Consider the following 27,690-nt stretch of genomic DNA (forward strand, 5'->3'; position numbering starts at 1 on the left):
ATATTTTGTCCGCCTAAGCTTGGAAGGGTATACTCAGATGTGAGTCCCTTGCTCATTGCACCATCAGGATTCAAGCAAGCGGGCCGACGACGGCTGAAATGCCAGAAACCGGTCCCCGGAAGCTTGTTTCCTTCCCAGTGTAAGAATTGGCTTGGTAGTTTGGTTTGCCCTGTTCCCATCATGCACTGGGACAGGAACAGACTAATTTGCATATAGCCAGGTTCTGAACTGGGATGGTGCAGTGAGCTAAAAAACGGTGTTGGATCTAGCCCTGATCTCTTGACTGGGTGAGAGTATTCTGCTTAATTCAGAAACTCTGTCCATCACCACCTCTTGTTGTTAAATATTTTGTCCACCCTAAGCGTGGAAGGGTATACTCAGATGTGAGTCCCTTGCTCATTGCACCATCAGGATTCAAGCAAGCCGGGCCGACGACGGCTGAAATGCCAGAAACCGGTCCCCGGAAGCTTGTTTCCTTCCCAGTATAAGAATTGGCTTGGTAGTTTGGTTTGCCCTGTTCCCATCATGCACTGGGACAGGAACAGACTAATTTGCATATAGCCAGGTTCTGAACTGGGATGGTGCAGTGAGCTAAAAAACGGTGTTGGATCTAGCCCTGATCTCTTGACTGGGTGAGAGTATTCTGCTTAATTCAGAAACTCTGTCCATCACCACCTCTTGTTGTTAAATACCCAGTCTGCATAAGGCATAGGATAACATTGGGCCAAGTGACTTCGCACCCAAGCGCCCCAGTGCTTCTGGTGGTGCAGTACCTACCTTGGTCAGAAACTGGCCCAATGTTGACCCAAACCCCCGGAGACTGAACTGGAAAACCACTTACTTACCTGTAAGTTACTCACCTGTCTTTTTCCGGTAGGATTGCATTGGTCTCTCACTATATTGGACGAAGTGTGGTTCTGCATAAAAAGTATCTCTTTATGTATTGAAAAGCCTCTCATGAACATACAAGGTATTGTTGATGTTATACAAACCTATTGCCAGTAATAACAAATATTGCCCACAGGTCTACTTACCTGTAACTGAGTTCAACTTGGGTCCTAGAAATAAAAGTAACTAAAGTAATATTTTTCTACAAATATTGGCCTGGTGTCAGTCATTGAGTGTGTGTTCCTGCCTTGTATAAGTATGTACACAAAATCCATTAACACTACTCTCTGATACACCTAACTGCTCTGCCCAGCTACCACCAAATTGAAAGTAAGGTATTGTCTAATTTAATCCCCACCATACCTTTGGGGACTCACTGGACTCTGTGCACACTATACCTCTTTTTGGTATAGTATATACTGAGCCAGCTTCCTACAGTGTCCTCTCTGTTTTGTGTATGGTTGTTGTCAACCCCCATTTAGTGTTAAGTCCATCCCCTGTGTGAACTCAGACTGGATCCTGGAAGTTCTTGAGTGTGATCTCCATTTTCACTGCGCCCAAGTCATATTATTGACACGGGATTGGGCTAGGAGAGTGTGGTATGCAGAACTCCGGGACATGACCATCTGTACTCATATCAAATCGAGACTTTGGGAGGATCTTTTGTTACAACTGCATGGTAGATTTCGCAGCATGGATCCTTTTCTGGATTCATATGCTGTACGTCTATTCTGTCATCTAGAAGTTGGGTCTGATTGTGTTCTTTCCTTTTTGTGTATGGTCATCCTTGACCACCATTTGGTGGTAAGTCCATCCCCTATGTGATGTCAGACTGTGCTCTGGAAGTTCCTGTGCATGATCAGAATCTTCAGATTATTTTTTCCACTGTTGGGTCTGCAAACCTACTGGAGAAGCACCAAAGCATCTTAGAACAATTGGAGAAAGGAGAGAGAAAATTTGAATGAAATCACCAAATATAAGTGGAAGCCCTCAGAAACACTGAAGACTGAGGAGGGGGAGCTTTCTCAACCCCGCGGGGAGGCCCACCGATGAAGACCACATGGCTGGAAAATGCTGAGGAGAGGGGCATCTAAGGAACATGGAGAACTCCCCCTTTAAATTCTTCCCCAACTGCCACCACAGGTTCATGCAGACAAATCAACACAAGATTTACAACCTGCCCTTGTCAGGGATCTCAGTACCAAGGACTACAAAGCCTACCCCAAATTCGTACCTAAGACTCAAGGTAAGACTGAGACAGCATCTGGAACACTACACCATGGTAACCACAAGCTCAAGAATCCCTGAAGGACCTAGGCCTCTTCAGTGAGGATGAGCAGAACGTAGAGAAAGCAACACAAGAAGTGGAGTCGGATGCCGAAGGCAGCATCGTCGATATAGAGAAAGAAACTGTGAAGGAGGCGAAAGACACCAAAATGGCCAACCAGCAGAAGGTAACAAAAGACCCTACACCCCCAAAAGCCAGTCAACACATCTGAAGGCCACCACAAAAACAAAGAGCTGCACTTGTCCTGAACAAAGGACACATATGGGATCAAACCTTTGAACCAGCCTTTGATGCCGGAAGGGGCAAATGATAGAGACAAGAGCTGAAAAGTAAGGAACCGGCTGCCTTGAAGGGGAAACCCTCCTCAACACTTAACTCGCTCGAGGTTGAAAAAGATGCCAGCTTGAAGCCGAACACTCCTGGAACTCAAGGAGTTTGACAACTCCTTGAAGCCATTTCACATTCCCATGAAACCCTCAGACCGAGGGAGTTGGGCAACGACCTACTGGACATCGATGCACCCATGACATTAAAGCAGCACAAAAAGGAGCAAAAAGAAGTCTTTGAGTATGAAGAAGACAAACCCACCACACTGAAAAGGGAATGGCCAGTTCGATGCATGCCAGGATCTTGATGCTGAATCCCCGGAGGAGTGTGTCGACAGCTACCTCACCCCCGGATTACCGGTTCATGTACAATGGACTGATTAAGAGGGCAGTAGACACGTATGGGGTCCAACTCTAGGAAGAGAAGGAGGAATACTGCTTCCTCCTCCCTTGAAACCCTGATGCTATCACTAAAAGCAAACATGTTCCTACACATGCTTCCCAGCATACTGGTCCAGGATAAGGAAGCATTCAAGGAACCAGCCACAGCCAGTGTGCTTCCTCCTCGAGTGGGGAAGAAATACAAACAGTCCACTAAAGATCTCCAGTATATTAAGGGTAACATGCTTGCAGACTCCATCATAGTGGCAACAGCCAGGAAGAGAAATAATGCCCCCCCACATCAACCAGGCCACCACGAGAATAAGAGCAAGAGAATGTGCTTGGTGGGTGGCAATATGGAAAGAGAAGTGGCAACACAATTGAGAATTGAGAATTCCAGTACACTCCTCAACCTGTACTGCCACCAGCAGGAAAGGTTCATGCAGAACGTTCTGGAGAAAATAAAATATAGGGTAAAGTCAGTGATCCAGGAGGGCAAGAACCTTGCCAGCTTCTGTCTCAAGTCAGCACAGGACACAGTAGATACTGCCAGCAGGCAGATGTTTATGAGATTCACCCTCAGGAGACCTGCATGGCTGAGGGTCTCTAGATTAAAGATACAGGTGCCAGCATCCGTCATCAACATGCCTTTTACAGGGAAGACCTATTGGGACTGCTGTAGACAAGACACTCCAACAAATAGAAAAAGATATTGAAACAGCCAAAGCCATGAGGGCCTTCCAATTATTATTATTTTTATTATTATTTGAATTTGTAGGGCGCAACAGCTACCCAAAAAGGGTTTCCCGGCGCCAGGACAGAGACTGAGAGCAGAAAAGCAAGAGTTAAAAGAAAATTACTGATTGAATAACCAGGTCTTCAGGGAACTGCGGAAATGGAAGTAGTTCGATTCTTTGCGGATGGCAGGAGGGAGAGCATTCCAGAGAGTAGGACCGAGAAAGGAAAAAGAGCGGCCGCCCATCCTAGGAAGTTTGAATCTGGGTACCACGAAATTATCCAAGGAAGCAGAACGGAGATGGCGAGTAGGAACATATGGGCAGGCCAAAGAGAGCATATAACTCGGGGCTTTACATTTTATATGATTTTCCACCCTGAGCCAATGTAGGTCGCGAAGATAGCCGGAGATGCGAGTGAATCTGGGGACACTGCATAGCAGTCTCGCTGCAGCGTTTTGCACCAGCTGCAGTCTACAGGTCACAGCCTTATTAGCGCCCAGAAAAAGGACATTACCATAATCCAGCCGTGAGGTGATAAGGGCATGGATCACAGTTTTCTGGGTGTTCTTAGGTAACATCCAAAGGATTTTCCTAAGCCATTTTAAGATGGTAAAGCAGGTGGCTGTGACCCTGACTGCTTGATGGTGCATGGATAAAGAATCATCAATATAAACGCCTAGATTACGGACGTGACTGGAAGGCTGAGGGAGAGTTTCCATCTCAAAAGGCCAATGTATTGGGCCCCATAGGTCTTTCTCCTTACCAAGAACTAAAACCCCTGTTTTTTCACCGTTCAGTTTCAAAAAGTTCTGGTTCATCCATGTAGCAATACGCCTAAGGCCTGATTGGAGACAGGATGTAGAACCAGAATCAGAGCGAGATAGTGAGGGTCATTAAGATGGGAAGGAATCTCCAACAGGAAACAAACAGGCAGGTTTTTCAGCAGCCCCCCAGCAAGAACAGTAAAACTTCAGCCAACAAGCCACAAACCAGCCTGCCCACCACAGTGGTAACACCGAGCGAGGAAGCTCTTTCATTGGAAACCCAGAGGGAGAGGACAACCCGCAAAAGGGGGACCACCAAGCAAGTGACTCTGCCCACAGCCCCACCACAATTTGTTTTTCAAAACAGATTGTATTTCCTTTTCAGCTCTTACATTCATCTTCATAAATACCAATTCTCGCATCTTGTAATATGTCTCTTTCACATTTTAGAATACATTTGCATTTAGGTCTTCAGCATACTGTTTATCACTTATATTGAACATGTCCCATGCCAACTCCCCCTCCCATTCCCCAACTGCAGGTCACAATTAGTAGTCGTCAATGTAAGGAGTCACTTCTCCGGGAGGTCACTAGGTCCTGTTCTTTTCCCAATATGCATGTTCTACCATTTCCACAACTGTCCTTTAATGTGGTTTTATTTGCCACATAGTGAGGTGCGTCCGCCCTGTCTCTCTTTCTGGATCTTGCCGTACTGGGCTTCCCCGCCAGGACAGCGCCAAAGGTGAAGCTCCCCTGATTCTGGTCATGGGTTTCTCGTACTAGTGTTTCCCAACCTCTGCTCTTTCAATCTTGCTTATCCCCCTGTGTGCGTTCCTAAGTAATATCCTGCTCTCACAACCCGCCCAAGCTTCCAGTTCCTTTTTCCACCCCGGTATTCTGGGGCCCCCAGGTGTCTTCCAGCACCTTGGGTTTACTCGCTTTGCTAGTATGAGAGCAAGATCCTGGAATCTACCAGGGACCCATGATTTATATGTGTGGGGAAATAGGCTCAGGAGACAAGGCGCTGGTGCGCAGGGGACCTCATATTCAATTATGTTTGTCACTTCAGCTGTTACCTCCTGCCAATATGTATGTAGAGCTGGAACGCTCCAGATCATGTGCAACATGTCCGCCCCTGAGTCACCACACCATGGGCATCCCACGTCCTCACTGTGAAAATATCTATTGATGCTTTCTGGAGTAAGGTACGCCCGGTGTAAAACATAAAAGTTAATCAGTCTAAATCGAGCATTCCTTGAAATCTTAGAGGTCCTGGCTAGTGCATTCTCCCAATACTTATCTTCCATAGGGACGTCCAGATCTGTCCTCCAGCGGTCTGGCAAGGCTGTCAGGGGTTTAAGAGAGTCCTCACCAATTGCTCTATATAGGCATGTAACCGCCTTGAACGTGCCCCTCGCCATGGCCTGATAGCCACATGTGGAATGGTGCTTGGGTTCCAGAGTACCTATCTTCCATTGTTTTCGAATAGCTGCTGTTACCGCTCTGTGGAGCAGGAACTGGCCTTGGGGGTGTACCAGTCTGCACGGAATGCTTCAAATTGCAGCAACTCCCCATCTCTATAGATGTCTCTCAGTTTTGTGGCTCCCAGGCCCCCCCAGGGGGGGCCTGGGAGCCCCTGGGGGGGCCAATAACCGTGCTACAGGTGGCAGCACCTGTAGCACTGTTATTTGAACATCTGGAGAGGAGAGAGCTAGAGTTTGTGTCTTTTGGAGACATCTTCACCATCATAGTCATATCACTTTTATTCATTTGTACACTCCTGTGGTGCCCCTCCGATTCTCAGAAGAATCCGCAGGAGGTCATCCCACTCGGGGGTAAAGGGTCCTATGTCCCTTCCTTGCATCAGCCTCCCCTCTATCCATTGTGTGAATCACTGCAGCTGCCTCGCTAGATAGTACGTTTCAAAGTCAGGGACTGCGAGTCCCCCCTCTTTGGTCAGTCTTTTCAGTTTCGCTAAGGCCACCCATCAATGGCCCGACCCCCATATGAACAATGTCACATGCGAGTCCAATTCTGTGAACCATGTCCTCAGTATCCATACAGGCAGTGTGGTGAAGAAATATAGTATCTGCTGAAAGACTATCATCTTAAAAGTGCCACCCTGCCTGCAACTGACAATGGGATGGTGCTCCAGAAGTTCATGTTGTGTTTTAAGGATCTCACTATCTTGTCCTATATTCCCCTCTTGAATGTCTGAGTGGGACTGGTAAATTTTAACCCCCCAAGTATCTTAGACAGCGAGGTTCCTATATGTGGTCTTCCAGTTTGTCGGGAGGGTCCTTGGCCTCGGTCAATGGAAAGAGCCTGGACTTCTGGCAATTTACCTTTAGCCCTGACAGCGCTCCAAACTCAACCAGCATATTCCTGGATAATCGCAGTTCTCCTTCCAGATCATTCAAGAACAATAGGAGGTCATCCGCATGTAATACAATATGGTGGGTATGTCCTCCCATCTGCTGGCCTCTGTATCTATCCCCCGTCCAGGCGAGGCATGCCAGTGGCTCATTGGCCAAGGCGAATAACAAGGGGGAGAGAGGGCAACCCTGTTGTGTTCCCCTCTCCACCTGATACTACACTGATATTGTGCAGCCGTTATTACCCTCACCAGGGATTCCTCATATAGCAGCTGTATCGGAGAAAGCCCCGTCCCAAATCTCATTCACTCCAAATATGCATACAGAAACCCCCATTCGAGGCTATCAAAAGCCTTCTCTATGTCAATTAAGAAGACCACTCTGTTCCTTGGGGGCGACTTTAACGCGGTCTCATCACCTGACCTCGACACGACAGGCCCTCCATCCCCTGGTAGAATTGCACAGGCCAAGCAGCTGTGGTCTTGGTCCGCATCACTAGGTTTATGCGACGGCTGGCGACTATGGCACCCCACTCTAAACAATTTACACACACCTCAGCGGCACACCATACACAGGCACAAATTTATGCCATTTTTGTTCCTTCCACGGACTGTCTTCTGATTCAGGACGTCTCGCTTCTTCCCAGAGGTATCTCTGGCCACTCGCAAGTGATGATCCGTACAGGTCCCCCCCGCCTCTGTCCGGCAAACATGGAGGTTAAATGCCAGGTTTCTTCAAGAAAGGGATTTCAGGAAGGTGGTGAAGCGGGAGCTAAAATAGTACTTTCTCTCCAACGAGGGCTCCGTGTCCTCCCCGGGCACCCTATGGGAGGCGGGCAATGCCACAATTAGGGGGATCGCCAAGGGCCAACTCAAGCTCCAGTGACAAATCCAATTGGAACAGATTACCTCGCGAGAGCCTCGAACGTGCTGCGGCGCGATCCCCAGATGCTTCTGACGATAGACTTCTGACCCGGCTAGAGTCGGAGATCAAGCAGCTGTTGCTGGACGCGGCCAAACTCCTTTGGCGCTCCTCGGTGGCCAGGGTATATGGATGGGGCGACAAGAATGGCTCGCTCCTTCACCGCCTGGCCATGTACCGAAGGGCGAACCTTATAATCCCTGAAATAGCAGCACCAGACGGGTCACTGTGCCGTGCCCCAATGGAAATGGCGCAGGCCTTTACCGCCTACTACCGCAGGTTATACGAGGCCCGAGCCCTAACTCTGTCCCTTATGGACCTGATGGACGTGGAGGGTGGCCGCCTTCCGTATGTAGATTGCGCCTCTCAAGCCGATCTGGATGTCCCATTTCCCGTGAGGAAATTGGAGATGCAATCGCTCTTGTTTCATCTGGAAAGACACCGGGCCCAGATGGCCTTCCTCAGGAATACTATGTCCACTACCGGGATGTTCTCATCCCCCACCTAGACTCACTGTTTCGCGAAGCTGTGGAGAAGGGCTCCTTCCCTCAGGAAACGCACATAGCCACCATTGTGGTCTTTCTGAAGTCCCAGCCCCCCTTGCCGCAGTGCGCAGATTACCGCCCCATCCCCCTCATCAACACTGAGGTCAAACTGTTCTCCACCTTCCTTGCCCAGCGACTCAAACCCCATCTGCCTACGTTAGTCCACCCCGATCAATGTGGGTGTATGCCCTCCCGCAGCACCCGACACTGTCTTCGCAGACTGCACTCCGCCTTGGCCCATCGCCACCTCCTCACCCCATACCTTACGCTTATCCTGGTAGACTTTGGGAAGGTCTTTGATTCCTTGGACTGGGGCTTCCTTCAAGATGTTCTGGACATGATGGGACTTGGTCCCCGCTTTCGGGCCATGGTCAAGGTCTGTACGCCCTCCCGAGGGCTTGTGTTCTAGTCAATAGGGTCCTGTCAGAGCCCTTCCCGGTCAGTAGAGGGACGAGGCAGGGTTGCCCCTTTTCCCCTCTGCCTTTTGCCTTAGTGATGGAGCCCTTGGCGTCCTTATGCGGTCTTGCGATCGGATGCCGGATGAGAATGGCTCAGTGGTCAACCGGATAAAATCACCCTCTATGCGGATGACGTTCTCATCTACTTGGCCCTCATTGTCTTCGTATCTTGCAGTCCTTCGAACAGGCCTCAGGCCTCCATTTGAATCCCAACAAATCGGTCCTGGTCCCTCTTCACCTCTCCTGGGAATGCTTTGACTGGCAGTCCGAAATTCGTCGCCAATCATTCAAATACTTGAGGATCTGGGTGACCTTGCTGCCTGAGCTCAGCTGGGCCCTCAATGTCACTCCACTGGTGAAGCGAGCAAAGGCGGATCTCCAACGGTGGCAGTCGTTGTCCCTTAACCCCATGGGGAGGGTCACCCCTTTTGAGATGATGGTACTCCCCGCTTCCTTTACATGCTTCAGAACACCCCCATTTGCTTTCCCAGGGCCTGGTTCTGTGAACTTGACGGCTTGGCCAGCAATTTTTTAAGGGGAAAGGGTAGGTCCAGGTTAGTGCTCAGTACTAGCAGGATCTCCTCGTTCGACGGGGGTTTGGGGATGACTCACCTTTATATATACTATTTAGCCACGTGGCTTCTCTCCATACATGACTGGTTCAACGGGGGTGGTCTGATCCGACCTATAAGCTTGAGCTTGGGGAGCTGGGCCTCGCCAGAATCCAATCCTTTCTATATGGGACCCCGATTCCTTCCCGTCTTCCGGAGGTGATGCACTCTGTGTTACTGGCCTCGCGGGCAGCACTGCGGCACACCAACTGGACACGCACACTGACCCACTGTACACACCTGTGGCACGGGACCTAGCTCAGGGAGGTGACCGGGCTTTGGGGCTTTGAAGCTTGGGACCTTAAAGGCATCACGCAGCTGGGGGACATTTGGGTGGGGGGATCATATGCGCTCCTTTGAAGATTTCCAAACCAGGTACTCACTGCACCACTCGCAATTCTTTCGCTACCTCCAACTGCGGCTTGCCCTATGTTCACACATCGCAACTAGTACACGGTTGCCAGATCATAGCCCGCCTGAAGCCCAGATTATGTTTGGGGACCTGGGGAAGGGTGGCATTTCCCGTATTTACCGCACACTAATTATCAACACCCCGACTTCCTTGGACAGACTGCGGACGCAATGGGAGGACTGGGTGGGCCCATTGGAAGAATAAGACTGGCAAGACACCCTTATGGCCCCTAGAATGGTCACTGCCTCCGCTAGGCTGCGCTTTACTATCTACATGCCGCATATCTCACCCCTGTACGCCTTCATCGTGCGGGGCTTAGTCCGTCCTCAGCCTGTACCAGGTGTGGCCATGACCCTGCTGACTTCCTCCACATGGTTTGGGCCTGTCCCCTCCTGGCAGGATTTTGGAAGGGCATCGAACAAGAACTCTCTGAGGTTCTAGGGTGGGGGGTTCAACACGACCCTAGGCACACGATCCTGGGCATCGCTGATGGGTTGGACTGGTCAGGCAATGAAAAAACGTTCTTCACTGCAGCTATGGTGGCAGCCAAAAGAGACATTGCGGCCTCCTGGAAATGCCCTGAACCCCCAACCGTGGAGCGTTGGCGTAATGGGGTGGACTGGTGCGCCACACAGGAGAAAGTTATGTATGCGGCACGTGGTTGCCCCAAAAAATACCGCAGGATTTGGGGGTAGTGGTTGGGGGCGTCTAATCACGGGGGGTTTGACTGTTTCAATCTAATTTTTGCTTTATTAATGTCTGTACATTGGGTAACGAGAATTTGTGATTGTCCTCCTCGATTATTGAAATACGGTGCGGAATGGCTGGTGCATTCCTTTTGTAAACTAAATAAAAATGTGTTAATCAAAAAAGAAGACCGCTCTGTCCCCTCCTCACCATCCGCTCGCCTCCAGTTGAGAGAACAGTCGCCTGATGTTGATGGCCGTGTTTCTGCCCGGGATAAGTCCCGCCTGGTCTGGGTGGATAAGAGTGTTCATAAATGGGAGAAGTCTTGTTGCCAGGATCCTACTTAGTATCTTAAAATCATAACTAAGCATAGATAATGGTTGATAGGCCATGCAGTCTAGAGGCGATTTGCCCGGTTTAAGCAGTGGGGTTATCACCTGGTGCGCGGTTCAGGGTAGGACCGCCTCCTCTCTGGCCACTTCATACATCTTCACCAGTCTAGGGGCTAGTTCCGCCACATAGGAGGCATATAACTCGGAAGGGAGCCTGCCGTTCCTGGGGTTTTGCCCGTAGCAAGGCCTGTAATGGCCGCCCTTACTTCATGCTCAGTAACGTCCATCCTTAGTACCTCTGCATCATCCACTGTCCGGCTGGAGAGGGGGAGCAAGCAAGAAAGTCCAGAATTCCCCTCCTCCTCACGTCCCCCACACTCTTGTACAATGTCCTATAAAACTCTAGGAACCTACAGTTTATCCTTTCCTGGCTATATAGGTGGTGACGAGCCTTATCTGCTATTTCTACTATAGTGGTCCCTCTGCGGACCGGGTTGGCCAGCCAGGCCAGTAAGCTATCCGCCTTGTCTCTATCTACATGAGTACGCTCCATGTATTTTTTGTAGTGCAAGCATCTCTGCGTTTCTCCTGAGCAGCTACCTTCTTTTTTGCTCCTGTCCGATCTCTGGGCCATCAGGCCTCAGTTTCTCTGAGTCGCGTAACTCCCGGTCTACTTTTTCAAAGTCCGTCACTAGCGTTCGGGGCACACCAATAGATGTCCCCTTGCACCGGTCTCGGATTACTGCCTTAAAGGCATCACATTCCGTCAGTCTGGACAAAGCTGTGTCTGCATTTTCAGAGAAATATTGTGATATGTGACATCTGATATCCTCTTGGAAGACCTGGTCCTCCTGCGCCTCTGGTTTAGGCTGCCATGTCGGGATGGGTTGACGGTCTGACCCCATCCTATCCTCATCAGGAGAGGGTTATGGTCAGAAATCATGCGAGACAGGTATTCCACCTCTTCTATTAGGGCTTGGGTATCAGGAGAGCACACAAAGTTATCAAATCGTATGTGCAGATCATATACATGTGAGAAATGAGAACAGTCCCTAGTCGTTGAGTGAGAGCGCCTCCATGTGTCCACCATCCACAACCTGGTCTACAATTCTGTGAAGGCTCTTGCCATCCTAATAGCTGGGGCGTCTCGGAGTGGGGGATGAGGGCGATCTAGTGTCAGGTCTGCTACACAATTGAATTCCCCCCGATAATGGAACCTAGAAGGTGGGGTGACAGTATGCCAGATATATTGTCCAGAAATGTAATGTGGTCTGTACGGGGCCCATATATATGAATTATCATCACATCCTGGCCATCCAGTCTGCCTGTGACCACGACGTATCGAACCTCCGGGCCAGCCCAGTCTCCTGTGTGTGGGAATGGGACCCCTGCTCTTATCCAGATCAGCATCCCTCTGGCAAATGCTGAAAATGAGTTGTAATATACCTGCCCCCGCCATCTACGGTAGCCAGGATATGGGTTTCATGGAGAACAGCGATGTGAACCCACCCCCTTCTGTGCAGATATGAGAATATTTGATGTTGCTTCCTCATTTTATGCATCCCCTGAAGTTCCAAGTCATAACTTTATGTTGTGCCATTAGCCATTGTTGAGATTCATACCCAGTTTGACCCCGCCGTTGTTTGTAGACGCTTCTTGAAAGAAAGTCTGTGTCGACCCCTACTACCTTTCAGCTCCTTAGTGCCTGACATATGTTCCCTGCAGTTTCCCCAACTAATAACTTTATAATCCCCAAACTCCCACTCCCCAGGACAAGTGAGTGGTTCTCCCCATCCAAACTTTGCACAATTATGCAATACAACAAAAAGAATATCACTTGAGGGTCCGTGCAAGACGCATAGTCGGAGGGCAAGAAATGTCCTCCTGATTCCAAAGGGCCCCCCCAATCCAGTGAATGCTGTGCCTGTTTTGGATGCCGGTCCCACGGGTCTATTCATTGTAGTCTCGTCAGCGGTCTAACCCCCCCCTGCCCCCCCCCCCACCCATACTTGTGTGCCAGATATTGTTCAAATGATGTTATCCGCTGTTCTGGGGGTCACCATCGGGAGTTCTTGAATGAGGCCCCCCATCGTGCTGGAGCTGTGATCTGAGTCCGAGTCCCTGGACTCCTCCCAAGTCAGTGAGGATGCTTTTCCAGCCGCAGAAGCACTGAGCTAGGCAATCGCTGCCACTGCCCTGTCTCTTTCCCATTGTGTCTCCGCCTCAGTAGGGTTATCTAAAGTTTTCCCTCCTCTCTGTATATCCGTTTTCTTCTCCTGTGTGATCAAGTATTGCCTGCGGGTTCCTGCTGGTCAATCCATTCCCAGGTCTCTTGTGGCGTAGTGAAGATTTGCGTTCCTGTTGACGTTACCACTCTCAACCAGGCAGGGAATACCATCAAGTATTGAGCCCCCATCTGGCTTAGTTTCCTTTTTGCTGCCATGAAGAACGCTCATTGTTTTTGTACCTCTCTGGAGAAATCCGAGTATATTCTGACTGTGCTGTTGTCCACCACTATTGGGCCTCGCAGTCGGGCTTGTTGGAGCACATAGTCCTGGTCATGCTGTGGTGGGCTCCTCGGCGGAGGGTGCCTTGCTGGCACTCTGTGAGCCTGTTCCAGAGCGAAATAAGGGGGAAAGGACTTTCTCAGCAAAGTTTTCTCGGATCCAGTCCTCTAGGTACCCAATCATATCGGTGCCTTCAATTTTTTCCGGGAGGCCCTCAAATCTCCGGTTATTGCGGCGTGACCTATTTTCAGCATCTTCCGCTCTAAGTTTGAGAGTGTGCACCCGTGCTTCCATCTCTGTCAGTTTGTCTACTGTAGTGGACAGCGTCGGTTTAATTTCTCCTATGTCGCTCTCATTGTTGGTAACCTGGTCTGTAACGCGTCAGTTGTCTGCTCTGAGGAGCCCCAAATCCTCCCTAAGGGTGTCTATTTTGGTTTCCACAGCCAGCCTTGAAGTCTGTATTGCTTGAAGAATATCTTGGAGTGTTTGACCGGTGGGGGGCTCTCGCTCTACTGTATGTCCTTCCCCTAGCCTCTCAGGGCCCCCCTTGGTTATGTTCCGCCAGGTCCTGCGGTTCAGGATCTTTTATTTTTTTTGTGATTTTCCCCATGTAGGAGCCTCTCTGGGGGCATTTGATTCTCTCAATATCCGCTCTGCACTCCTCTGTCTGTATCACTGATTCTGGTCTACCGAATCTCAGTGCCAGGCCATCCTGTCTCTGGAGTTTTGAATTATGTTGCCGTCTCAGTTCTTGTACGCAGCTTCCACGTCCATTGGGGCCCCCTCAGCAGGGCAAGACCCCCCAGGCCCCTCCTGTATTGCTAGAATGAGTGGCTTCCGGGCAGTTGTCTCCCCCATTCGGCCTCCTCGCTCAGGGGGTATATTTCACCTTATTATGGCCTGTAGGAGGGCCTGGTTTCCACTGTACTGGCTTCTCTCTCTCCTCCCTGCTTGGCAGGCGTTCTGTCTCAGGGGCCCAGTTCTGCTACTTCTGTCTCCTGCGAGAATCCTCACTCCATTTGCTTCCAAAGTTCGGAGGTTTAAGGCACAGGCAGGCCCTTCGATTCGCTCTTCCGAATCCTGTAGGTATAGTCTGCTTTATAGGGCATTCCCAGCCCCAGTGCGATGCTTATGTGGGGGGGGTGAGAGAGACCCCACCACCCTCGTTCTTGATGCCCCCTTCGTATTGGGGTAGGCGCTTGTTTCACCGTCGTGGCACTGGTCCCGTTAGAGTCCCTCCCCCAGCAGGTTGATTCGCTTTGCTCCCTGCAGTTGCTTCACTTTGAGTCTAGGCTCTTAGGCCGTTTCCTCCCTTCCAACACTGGGGCAGATGCGTGCTGGCGGGCTCCTTGGACCAAGGTCTTAATGAGGCTTAGCGGATGACTCCGGATCCTCTTCACTCTGCACGGTCTCGCCAGCCAACAAGCTGCCGGCGTCATTCCCTTCACGGCTGCCCGCAGCTTAACCTGCGAGACTCGCGATGGCGTCTCGCTTTCCGGTTCTGATCTTCTGCCCGCGTTTCATGTGCTATATGGGTCCTGCTGGGGTATATCCTCTGCCTGCACATACCTTCAGCGGGCTCTGAGTCCCAGTCTCTCCAGGGGGTTATTACTTAGTGGTCATGGGCGCTATCTTGTCCATTCACCTGACCCCTCACTTTTGCTTCGGGAGTCAGTCATAAGTCATAAAACTTTATTTCGATTCAACCAAGGAATCATAAAAGTATACATTTTCATAATACAAATTTTACAAATGGTTTTCAAGTCTATAAAATCAAATTATTGATATACAGTACATTTCTTAACCATATTTCATCGAGTAACCAAAAAAATTACAATCCCCAAAATTTAAAATCAATCATAAAAATATCAAGTCACAATTATGCATTAGTAAAGTGCAATCTGCTTATTCTAAATATCACCTACAGAAACCGATAAAACCTTTCATGTTAACCTGCAATCATTACATCGGGTGTTTGCTCAATATTCCCACTAGAGTATCAAAATTTCCGGTAGTTTCAATAATTTCAGTAACGATTCCTAATAAAAAATGACAATTTAATGAACCTAAGCATAGCACTACAAATAGCAGCGGTATGCAACGATCTTAAAAACTCATAGCCTTCTTTATAATTACAGGGACGAATATTCATTAATATAGGTTTAATAAACCGGTTTCTTAGATTTTTATATAAGGTGCAAAAGTGAACAAAGTGCAATGTGCATTGTTGCGCCTTATTATCGCATGGACAAGGGGGTAGCCTCTCACACCAACCCCCTTGTTTCGGAAAAGCAAAAAGAAAATGCAATGTATTTAATCGGAATCGTGTCAAGTAAAAACGCCATTGCGTATGTACGGTAAAAGATAAATAAAATTGGTGCTGCATTTTACCCTTTTGGTATACTGGTTGTTCATTGTGTTTTAAGTTACCCAAAGTATCACGATAGGCATTCCTGGTTACAGTCTTTATATCCTGCTGAATAGATTCTGGGGATTCATAAATATGACCTAGACCAATTTTATGAAAAGTTTCCCTTACATATGACAACCATGGGATCCGCGTAGCGTGATCCAACCTTAGGCAATCTTTCAAAATTTCTTTCGTGAGCTGCAAATCCTCAGATAACCAAATTTTCCCCCACAAGAGCAATGGGGAAAGATGAATTATATCGCTCACAAAATCAATACCCATCTCCATATGGGAGAAATCATTTGGTGAACTAGTTGGAAGCGATAAAAGCCGCTTTAAAAACTTGTTCTCCATAACTTGTATTTGGGTAGATTTATGTGTCCCCCATACCCCCGCCCCATAAGTAGCGACGGGCAACCATTTGGCTTTATGTAGGGTCTTTAATTCCGCAATTGGTTTTTGGCCCAATTTGCTTGCGAAACGAAAAAGAGCCTCTATAGATCTTGTGGCTTTTTGAACACAGGCCGTTATTAGTGGATCCCAGCTCAAATTTCTATTGAATAAATTGCCTAAATAATTAAAATTCCCAACTTTATCAATAGTCGTGTTGTCTACGACAAACCTCCGGGTTTTTATCCCTCTAGGGCCACATGCCATAACAAAGGACTTTGTGAAATTGACCCGAAGACCTAGGTCCTCCATAAAATCATTAAATGCAATCAAACACTGTTGCATACTATTTGCAGTTAGGGTCATTAATACAGTGTCGTCAGCATAGGATAACAATGGTAACTGTCTGCCATTTACTTTAGGAAAGTCTGAACAATTCTCTAACAAAAACTTTTCCAAACCATTTGTATAAACTAAAAACAAGAAGGGGGCCAAAATACAGCCCTGACGTACACCTTCAGTCGATGGGATTGATTTCGTTTTTTCCCCACCCGGGCCATATCTAATCGACACAGTAGCAGCAGCGTGTAATCTACGAAGCAAGGTAACCAGAGGTTCCTCAAACGCCATAGCATCCATCATCCGCCATAGCTTTTTTCTACATACAGTGTCGAAAGCACTGGATAAGTCCATGAATGCCAGGTGTATTGAAACACCCCTGGCCTTCATGTACTTACCCATCACTAGAGCCAGATTAAGACATTGTTCTGTTGTCCCTTTGCCTCTCCTGAACCAATACTGGGAATCTACAATAAGGCCCAAAGAGTCTGCCCATGTCTCCAAACGGGCTAATATAACTCTCCCCATCAACTTACAGGATGCATCAATTAATGATATTGGCCTGTAGCAGCACGGGTCGCGTTTGTCTCCTTTTTTAAAGATCGGTACAACCACTGCCTCTTTCCATGATGATGGAAAACGCCCGACCACTGCCGCTCTAAAAACATTAAGTAATAATGGAGCCCACATGTCAGGGTTACTTTTAAATAAATCTAAGGGCACTGCATCTGGACCCGGGGCTTTTAATAAGATGCCTTTCCTTAGAGCCTCCTCGACTTCAGGGAGAGAAAGTGAGGGACTAAGTGCTAACGCTGTTTCATGATGAGGATCAATATGCCCCTCCCCGTTAGTAACCAAACAGGCACCATTTGGATTAAAAATGTTAGTATAATGAACTTCCCAAGTTTCACCGGGTAGATGGGTAACCATACTGCCTTTTTCGTCACCATTAAGGAAGGGGCGATTCACTGTCTCCCAAAATAGCCTACTATCCCTTAGATCTGAGGCTTTCTCCAAATCATCCCAAGCCTTCTTTTTTAGTTCCAATTTCCGTTTCATAATGGTATCCTTATAAGATTTCCTTGCATTTTTTACCAAATCCTTATTTCGAGGTACTTGGGATAACGCCCTTTTTAAAAATGTTTGTGCTGCCGAACACTCAGCATCAAACCATTTATGTTCCCTTGAAACTCCTTTTCCTATTGGTTTAATAAGGTGAGTGGCCACATTTTGGCATAGAGCTTCAAAATTCTGAATTATAGTTTCTGGTTCAGATGTGGACGTTAAACAAATAGCTATCTCTGAGTTAATGGCCTTAAAAATAGTTTCCTCTAACTTTCTAACATCAACCTTGTCCCACTTCAGAGTTAAGCCTTGATTTAAACTATATTTCGTTGGCTGCTCAGTGGACTTGCTTCTCTCAATCACAGGACACAAATTCAAAACGAGAGGGTTATGGTCGCTAGCAGGGTTAACTTCTATTTTAAAATCATTGACAAAATGAGTATACTTGCTGGAAACCATAGCAAAATCAATTATGCTCATCCGACCCCCACTCCCTTGGAAAGTTGGTAAAGGCAATAGATCACCAGTGGTTTGCATATCCAAAATACAAAGATCGTTTATAATAATAATGTTGTTCAATGCCTCTCCTTGTGGCGTATGCCTGAAATGCGCTAGTGGTTGCTCATTCATGTCCACCAAGCCACAAGCCCTTGTCCCACTAAATTTGCACAGGGAACAGTTAAAATCCCCTACCCACATAATGCACAGCGAAGATAAACTATTCATGACCTTAGTTATCTCCTCTTGTAACATGTCAATAACAAATGTGGAATTAGGGTAAAAAATGTTATAATACCAAATGATCAGGAGCAAAGGAGTTGGAAACAAGTTCGTAATCAAAAGCAACTGATACCATGGAGAATCCGCTAGTTGTAAAATGTTTACAGTATTATATATTACAGAGATTGCAGTCATTAAACCACCCCTTGCCCTACCAGCCTGTGGGGGTTCAGCATGTACATTAAAAGATTGATATCCATCCAGGTCCCGATCATTTCTGCTCCAAGTTTCTTGGAGGCAGATAATGTCGAAACTTGTTATATATGTGGACCATGCCTCATCCTGCAACCTACGAGAAAGACCTGCTATGTTCCATGTGATTAGACGGAAGATACACCCGTCTAGTTGGTTACTTGGTGAAGCTGGGCACGTATATTCCACACTTAAATCCGTGTCACTGCTCACATGCATTTCTACTACTGCTGGTCTTTCCACTGGCATTATGGTTACACTTCCTAAGGGGGCCTCCTCATCTATTTTGACCACATAATCCCCGCCAAGGCTAATTACACGTCAGTCCACCCCCTCTAGGGCACTGAGAGGCTCAAAACGATTTCTCAGAGGGAGGTTCTGAGCTGCCCAATCAAAACGGTTCTCACCGTATAGTCTCCCTCTGCGCTGATTATATATAGCACCAAACGTTCCATAGTTTACATAGGGATAAAAATAACTTAGACCTATGGATTGAATATCACCCACTCTGCCAAACCTTGGTTCTTGGCAAATATAGTTGACTACCCAGGGATCTCTAAAATTAACTATAACGCAATCACCCTCAAGATCCTTTTTATTACAACCCAACCAGCTCACTCTTCTAACATTTAAAATCTCTGTGTTAGAATGGGGAGGGAGCGTTCTATTTTTATTCATCCAAAAAATCACCTTAATTTTCAGCTCCCTGTATGGTTCTAGTTGGTTTTCCCTAAGACCCGGTACACCTGTCAATATGACCGTATAAGGTACGGATTCAGGGGGAAGATTTACACAGGGCATCTGTTGTGCAAAATCGTCCTTGCCCGATAATTCTCGTCCCTTTAGCTGTCTTCCCACTGATTTTGCAGGCAGCACCGGATGCAAACTAGCCATCCTGCCTACCACTGTATCACTAATAATGCATGGTGAATTACTCTCTATCCGATCTGTCTCTACAGATTGTTGGGAATTCGTTTTTTTAGAACTTACAGTGGCGGATAAATGGGCGGGCCTGCTTAATTTGGAGGGTTTGCTGGTGGCTAGGGGTTGAGAAGTCTGAGCTTTTACGCCTTCTCTTTCCAAGCCCTTCGTCAGTTTATGCAACATAGAGGAGTTTGCGCTCACTAGGTTTTCCAGTTGATCAAGTTTTAGATTGATTACTTTCGATCTTTCCAGTAAGGGTAGCATCAATGACTTGACAAGTTTTCCTATTTCACCCAATAAGCCCTCATTTACATTACATTGGGATGGTAATGAAGTGGAGGCAAGGGATATCTTAGTTAGGCCAGGTGATTGAACTACTTTAGGTAGGGCTTTGTTCACGCTTTGTGTTTTTGGTATTTTGGGACAACCACTCTTTCGGTGACCCCCCCCCCCTCTTTTCCTTTTATTATTTATTGATACGAGTACAGATTTTTTACTTCATCCTAATGCCTGGTCTTGAGCTTTTGGAAGGGATCTCTGTGATAATAAGGAATTAGAAACTATACTGCTTGTCGTACTTGAGTCAGTACTATTTGAGGTAAGCCTTACGATGGAACTAGCAGACAAATCATCACCATCAGGCCCCTCCAGTAGTGAACATGGGCTCACACGTGGAACGATCAAAGGATCTAAGATTCTGCATTGATCTGGAGTCACCACTGTCCCAATAGTACCCAGAGAAGAACGCTTCTCAGTAATAAGGTCTAAGGACAAGCGTTTTTCCGTGAGGGCTATTTCTTTCTCCAGGATTAGTGTTGCCTGTGTGATAAAATTATCAAGGGTCCCAGTAGCTACCCCTCCATTAGAAGAAAGGGTGATCTTTTTTTACCTTACCTACTCGTTGCGCCATCTAGTATATAAACAGGCAACACCTAACCAGCAAGGAAAGAAAGACAACGATTATCTGTCCCAGAAAAAACTTAACATAGGGCACAGTTGCAAAGATAATTATTAGATCTTAGGGCAATTCACAAATACCAACGTTTAAAGAGGGTTGGCCCGGCCCGGCCTCGATCGTCCTCAGACGGCCCGCCCTTTGCCCGGGCTTAGCCCGGCTGGTCCCGCGCGCGTCCTGCGAAACGCGGAAGTGGCTGTCAATATATACAGGAAGGAGGGGGGCGGGAAGAGGCCCCAGCTGCGGCGGTGATGGCCGCGCTATGCAGGCTGGTCCTCGCAGTCCCAGTCACGATGTTCCTCTGCTCTTCTGTTCGGCAAAATCGGCGTTTTCACCCCAAGGTGCTCAAAGTCCACAATGCTAAAAGGTTCTCACTAACGGCTGCGAGCGGCACTCCTCGTCCGTTGGGGCCCCCTCAGCAGGGCAAGACCCCCCAGGCCCCTCCTGTATTGCTAGAATGAGTGGCTTCCGGGCAGTTGTCTCCCCCATTCGGCCTCCTCGCTCAGGGGGTATATTTCACCTTATTATGGCCTGTAGGAGGGCCTGGTTTCCACTGTGCTGGCTTCTCCCTCTCCTCCCTGCTTGGCAGGCGTTCTGTCTCAGGGGCCCAGTTCTGCTACTTCCGTCTCCTGCGAGAATCCTCACTCCATTTGCTTCCAAAGGTCGGAGGGTTTAAGGCACAGGCAGGCCCTTCGATTCGCTCTTCCGAATCCTGTAGGTATAGTCTGCTTTATAGGGCATTCCCAGCTCCAGTGCGATGCTTATGTGGGGGGGTCAGAGAGACCCCGCCAGCCTCGTTCCTGATGCCCCCTTCGTATTGCGGTAGCCGCTTGTTTCACCCTCGTGGCAGTGGCACGGTGGCACTGGTCCCGTTAGAGTCCCTCCCCCAGCAGGTCGATTCGCTTTGCTCCCTGCAGTTGCTTCACTTTGAGTCTAGGCTCTTAGGCCGTTTCCTCCCTTCCAACACTGGGGCAGATGCGTGCTGGCGGGCCCCTTGGACCGAGGCCTTAATGAGGCTTAAGCGGATGACTCCGGACCCTCTTCACTCTGCACGGGCTCGTCAGCCAACAAGCCGCCAGCGTCATTCCCTTCACGGCTGCCCGCAGCTTAACCTGCGAGACTCGCGATGGCATCTTGCTTTCCGGTTCTGATCTTCTGCCGCGTTTCATGTGCTATGTGGGTCCTGCTGGGGTATATCCTCTGCCTGCACATACCTTCATCGGGCTCTGAGTCCCAGTCTCTCCAGGGGGTTATTACTAAGTGGTCATGGGCGCTATCTTGTCCATTCACCCATTTTGCTTCGGGAGTCATTTACTGCCTCTCCTATCGCCTCACCACTCCCAGAACAGGGGTGCTTTGCGCTCCCAGAGGCCAAATGTACTGATTGTGGCCCTTGGGGTCCACCGATTTGTTCAGGATACCACTTTATGGGGCACGCCGCTGGAGCGCAGATCAGAGCTCCCTACTCCATCAGTGTCAAGCCACTCCCCACTGCCCCACCACATAACATCGGTTGGGGAGGGAGGGTGAGGATATAGGAGGATTCCTCCAGGAGTGGAGGTCCATCATCTCAGACAATTAGATCTTAAACATAATAAGACATGGTTACTGCAAAGAACTTACCAATCCACTGCCACATGTTCCTCCAAATACAAGACCCTTAAAGGAACAAGAACGCATATAGTTGTAAAAAAAAGGCAGGGAACTTATCAGAAAATGGTGCCTTATTGAGAGCCCCTCCTCCCCTCCCCTAAGGAGAAAGGTAGTGGTGTCTACTCAGCCTATGTCTTAGTACCAAAACAAGACTTGACACTAAGACAGATTCTAGACCTCAGATACCTAAACAAGTCACTAAACTCAACACTTCAAAATGACTCCGCTAGAAGTTGTAATACCAGTCTTAAGGAAGGGAGATTACAGTGTCACCCTAGACCTAAATGACGCCTATGTACACTTACCAATAAACCAGAGGCATGAAAGGTACCTCAGATTCATCCTAGACCAGGCACACTATCCATTCAGGAAGCTGCCCTTTGGCATAAAATCCGCATCACGGGTGTTCATGAAATGTGAGAGGGTGTGGCCTGGCAGGCCAATATGGCAGCTAGATCTTTTGAAGCATCCGGGCAGGGCCCTCTATATCTGAGCCCAAATGGCGGCTGCAGCAGCCATCTGCTTCCCCTGACCATCACACATGACATGGGAGGTGTAGCGGAGCCAAATTTTGCCACAAATGTCTGGGCTACCCAGCCACAAGCTGGGAGGAGGGTCCTGGGGCAAGATCCTACTGCGCGGTCTGCATCCCACACCCCAGACGAGGCACAGCCGCAGAGGAGGGCCTCAGCGAGAGTCTCTAACGGCAGGGCCGTGGCCAGTGCAGGGATGCAGCGGCAACTGATCCTGCCACGATCGATACCCAGAGCAACTGGTGACGATGAGTGGCACCTTGAAACCGTTGTGCTGTGCATCAGGGAGAAGGCCCTGTACCGAGACCCGCATGTGCTTTGTGCACTTCACATCACAGACCGCACACTGGACAGAGTGCTGCCGCGGGGACCCCCCTGGATCTCCTACTACTGGCCCGATGATTACACTGTCATTGGGAAGTGAGTGGGGCGAGAGGCAGGGTGGCACATCACATACATGAAGGCGTAGGGAGGAACACTAGCCCTGCCCTCCCCCTTCTTCCCTACCCAAACTCTTCAGGGATGCCCCCCAGCGCCCCACGGAGGGGGAAGTAGGGGGAAGTGTAAGGAGGGACTCGCTCTGCTGGTTGCTGTTGGTGCTAGAGATGCACCACGTTACAGTTGCACTGACACAACCTGGAGACTCATGGGCGCTGCAACTTGATGATGGGATGGGGCTGAGGGAAGAAGAGGCAGCCTGCAACACGCCTGTGGAACTCACAGCCTGCCCCCTGCTCTGAGACTACATGCTGCTCTCCCTTGTTTCCTTCTCCTTCCATCTTCAGCCCCCCTGACTTTTCTCCCTCCTCTGTTGCGACTTCCCCACTGCAGCCATAATTAGAGGCTACGAGGTGGTTCAGTTAAGACAAACCCTTAGAGCCTGAAAGCGTCTGGACCTTCGCAACCAGGGGCCACCTCCCCAGTGATATATTGTAGGAAAGTGCCCCTTTTTGGCATGGTCACCCCCACGTTTTGCCTGGTAAAAGATGTGATTTTGACTGAAAGTGCACTGGGTTCCTGCTAACCAGATCCCCAGTGCCAGCGCTTTTCCCCAAAACTGTACAATTGTTTCCCCAATTGGCAAAACCTTTAGCACCCTCTGTAAGTCCCTAGTAAATGGTATCCTGGTACCTAGGACCTGAGGTACTAAAGAGGTCCCCTAAGGGCTGCAGCACAAATTGTGCCACCCTAAGGGACCCCCTCATAAAGTACATGCAAGACTGCCTTTGCAGGCTGCGTGTCTTGATGCAGACTAAAGTAAAAACATGACATGTCACGCATCCCTGTGTGCCATGTCCTCTACCACTGCATGTAATATTTAGAAGTCACCCCTACAGCAGGCTTGACAACCCTAAGGCAGGGTGCTGAATATTACTTGTGAGGGCATACTAGCAAGAGCAAACGTGCCCCTCTGCTTGTCAGTCCGATTAAAGCCAGTACAAGTGACATAGGAAGCCATTTTAAAACATGCGCGGACACTGGTGAAAATAAGTTCCCCAGCTACACGATGACTTCACTGAAAATAAGGATGTTTGGTATCAAACATCTTGTATTGGTAAACCCACACTGATGCCAGTGTCAGATTTACCAATACATGCAGTCAGAAGGCGCCTTAGAGGTGTAAGCTGAAAACCTACCAGAGTCTGATGTGCTTGCTCGCTGGTTTCTGCTAGCCTTCCAACCAAGACGCAGTTCTGACCTCCTAGGGTGAGAGCCTTTGCTCTCAGAAGACACAGAACAAACGCTGGTCTGGGAAGATGGTGTACTGCCCACTGGACTCACAAAATCTACCGTGCTTGCTGGCCCCTTGTCCAGACAGCTTCACAAAGGGCTTTTGTCTGAGCCGGCTGTGAGCTCCCCTACCTGACCTCCCCTGCCCCCCCTCCTCCCCCCAGCTGAGATTCCCATCGGTCTCTGAGTTGCTGCAACCCTCAGCGATGGGGTGCCTCCATTTCGCTGCACCCCCAGTATGTGCACACTGGAGACCATGTGCCTCCCCAAAACCTCATCAGATTGGGCCACCATTCCTCGCAAGCACCAGCAGACATGAGGCCACCGTGGGGCCAGCCTGCAGTGACATATCTCCTCCTATCTTTCAGCAATCTGCATTTGAGCTACTATTTCCCCTTACAGTTGCTACCTTCATATGAGGCCCCACTAAGAGAATCCCCTCCGCCTTGCCTCTCAAACCGCCCCATTGCACCATTACTATGGTGTGCGATTACATTGAGTTCGGGCGGGGTGCCTTTTACCCCTTGCCTGTATTAGTTTTATGCACCCCAATTTGCACACCAACCCATGCACGTCATCACCCACCCACTTCCTACCGAGAATCCGTCACCCCTATGGCGATCAACACCGACCTCAGTTCGCAACATGTCACTTACTTCACCCAACCTTAATGTGATCAGATGGAACTTCAGAGGTATGCTGCCCCTCCAGACAGTACTAGATCTATTCCTACCTACGCCATCACAACGTGAATATAGTGCTTCTGCAGGAGACGCATATCACCCATGCGGAGCCTGTCCGCCTCCTTTGGGTTGGGGTGCCAGGTCTTCACAACTGATTACTCCTTTCATGCTGGGGCGGAGGTGTCCTAGTATGGAGCAGGGCGGTGGTTCCCTTTTAACGACCTCTTTGTGGAGGGCACACTTAAGGAGCATCGCTTGTTGCTCGGAACAATATATGTTCTGAATTCTGACCAACCTGCTTTCCTGGATAGGCTCTCAGGGATCCTGGCATGATGGGGAGGTATTCCCTGGCTACTAGGCGGAGACCAACAATTTTCTCGATTCACTACTGGACAGGATTATCCCCTGCTCCCTCAGTCTACCACACATTCTAATGCTAAACATTTGAGTGCCTGGCTACACCACTGGGCACTGGTATATATATATTTGTGAAACAACAAGGGCCCCCTGGTAAGGATAAGGATCCTGGGTCAGGGAAAACATACAATGTGAGGGTAACTACCCAGGCTATTCGTATAGCAGACACAAGCTATATATTAAACTGCAACATTCCCAAGATTAGAGCATTTAAACCATAACACAAACAATAAAAATGATATCAAAAATAGTGTATTTTAATAAAAACAGAGATAAATTTCTTTTACAATGTAGATATACAAATATGATGAATTGTGAATAAAAAGTGATCTGTTCTATATTTAAAAGAACACAAATTAAAAAACACAAGACGGGCAATGATACATGTCCTGTCTATTGTTGCTGTGGCTGTTGTTTGCGAGTCAACGCGTTTCGACACGTCGTGGTGTCTTCCTCAGGACAGTTAAAATCTCAGCCAAACTATCTGAAAATAGACCTCTATTCAGATGGTACATTTATGAATTTCTTCAATTAAAAACAGAGTGAGTGAGGCACCGTTATTTTTCTTTCTCATCAACTCGGCATGTGTCACCTTAATTTTGGGGATCCACTGTTCCCATCTCACTTAGTCTGCATTTACAGTTTCTGTTGGTGTCTTCCAGAAAAGAAATACCTCTTGGCTATTAAAACGGGGGATTTTTTTCTCAAATGTGAAGCGCAAACCACCATATGGCAGTAACTGGTAAGAATACATGTACGGCGGCATGTTTATTCAAAGAGATTAACGAAGTCAGATACTGACGCTGCGAATATATGTGGGTAACAGCCTTTTTTTGAAGATACCACATTAGCTGTCTTCAAATTCGACCAGTTACTGCCATATGGTGGTTTGCGCTTCACATTTGAGAAAAAAATCCCCCGTTTTAATAGCCAAGAGGTATTTCTTTTCTGGAAGACACCAACAGAAACTGTAAATGCAGACTAAGTGAGATGGGAACAGTGGATCCCCAAAATTAAGGTGACACATGCCGAGTTGATGAGAAAGAAAAATAACGGTGCCTCACTCACTCTGTTTTTAATTGAAGAAATTCATAAATGTACCATCTGAATAGAGGTCTATTTTCAGATAGTTTGGCTGAGATTTTAACTGTCCTGAGGAAGACACCACGACGTGTCGAAACGCGTTGACTCGCAAACAACAGCCACAGCAACAATAGACAGGACATGTATCATTGCCCGTCTTGTGTTTTTTAATTTGTGTTCTTTTAAATATAGAACAGATCACTTTTTATTCACAATTCATCATATTTGTATATCTACATTGTAAAAGAAATTTATCTCTGTTTTTATTAAAATACACTATTTTTGATATCATTTTTATTGTTTGTGTTATGGTTTAAATGCTCTAATCTTGGGAATGTTGCAGTTTAATATATAGCTTGTGTCTGCTATACGAATAGCCTGGGTAGTTACCTTCACTGGTATATATATGGCAGCAACACCATGTGGAGGACAGAGTGTACTCCCACTCCCACCTTCAGGACCGCCACATGCGCCTTGACTGCATTGTCTGCTCCACTGACCTGCCCGCTCTCGCGTCACACACTGAATACCTGGGGAGGGCACATTCTGACCACGACCCTCAATACACTCAGTTTGGTTGAGACCATGTTACCCCTCCCATACCAACATGGCACCTTTGTCTTGAGACCCTAGAGGACACAACCCTCAATGTCACCTGCCTCAAATTCTTTAAAGTAAACGCTGGCACTGCGTCTTCCCAGCTGATGGAAAAGGATGCATTCAAAGTCACTGTCAGGGGTCACTGCCTGAACGAGGTCATGGGCACCAGAAAGCAGCTGGACCAGGACATTGCACCAGCGGAGCCTTTAGAGGCTGGCTGTCACCTCAGCAGAGGGGGCGGGGGTCATTGGGTCACCAAGGCGAGATAGGAACACACGGTTTTGCTAGACCTGCACTGCCTCAATAACGCTGCACACTCCGCCCGGACTCACTTTGGTGCAGACAAATCTGGCATCCTCCTGGCCTTGTTAATTCAGCAAAACAGTCCCCAGCACCCCATGCTATCGCATTGCCCCTAGCCAAAACACTGCACACGCAACGCGAAATACATGCGGCCTTCACCCAGTTCTACAAACGCCTTTACAAGCCAGCACCAGGGATCACTGGCTCGTCCATTGAGACCTTTCTATCAGAGGTTGATCTGCCACAGATTCCTCCTGACCTTGAGCTGATACTCAATGCAGAAATCACTCCATTTGAGAACCGCCAAGCCATCTTATTACTGGTGTTGGGAAAAACTCCAGGCCCTGATTGGCTTCCAAAGGAGTTTTATACAGCATATGCCACACTCCTGGTCCCCTGC

The sequence above is a fragment of the Lissotriton helveticus genome, chromosome 7 (assembly GCF_964261635.1).
Source record: "Lissotriton helveticus chromosome 7, aLisHel1.1, whole genome shotgun sequence".
Classification (NCBI taxonomy): domain Eukaryota; kingdom Metazoa; phylum Chordata; class Amphibia; order Caudata; family Salamandridae; genus Lissotriton; species Lissotriton helveticus.